The 455-nt window shown below is 59.3% G+C and overlaps 1 protein-coding gene across 1 annotated transcript in view; it reads right to left on the bottom strand.

Moving 5' to 3' along the window:
• Positions 1 to 455, bottom strand: part of LOC125487727 (vacuolar fusion protein MON1 homolog B-like) — a 9402-nt gene that overhangs the window by 6353 nt on the left and 2594 nt on the right. The gene's annotated exons all lie outside the window — the stretch shown is intronic.

Below are 455 nucleotides of genomic sequence, written 5' to 3' on the forward strand. Positions count from 1 at the left end.
GGCCATTCAGCCCCTCCCCTCCTCCTCCAGCCTGTTACACAGGGACAGGAGGCCATTCAGCCCCTCCCCTCCTCCTCCAGCCTGTTACACAGGGACAGGAGGCCATTCAGCCCCTCCCCTCCTCCTCCAGCCTGTTACACAGGGACAGGAGGCCATTCAGCCCCTCCCCTCCTCCTCCAGCCTGTTACACAGGGACATGAGGCCATTCAGCCCCTCCCCTCCTCCTCCAGCCTGTTACACAGGGACAGGAGGCCATTCAGCAAACCCCCACCACTCCTTGAGCCTGTTACACAGGAACATGAGGTCATTCAGCAACCCCCCACCACTCCTTGAGCCTGTTACACAGGAACATGAGGTCATTCAGCAACCCCCCACCACTCCTTGAGCCTGTTACACAGGAACATGAGGTCATTCAGCAACCCCCCACCACTCCTTGAGCCTGTTACACAGGAACA

This window comes from Rhincodon typus, chromosome 44, assembly GCF_021869965.1.
Source record: "Rhincodon typus isolate 14 chromosome 44, sRhiTyp1.1, whole genome shotgun sequence".
NCBI lineage: Eukaryota > Metazoa > Chordata > Chondrichthyes > Orectolobiformes > Rhincodontidae > Rhincodon > Rhincodon typus.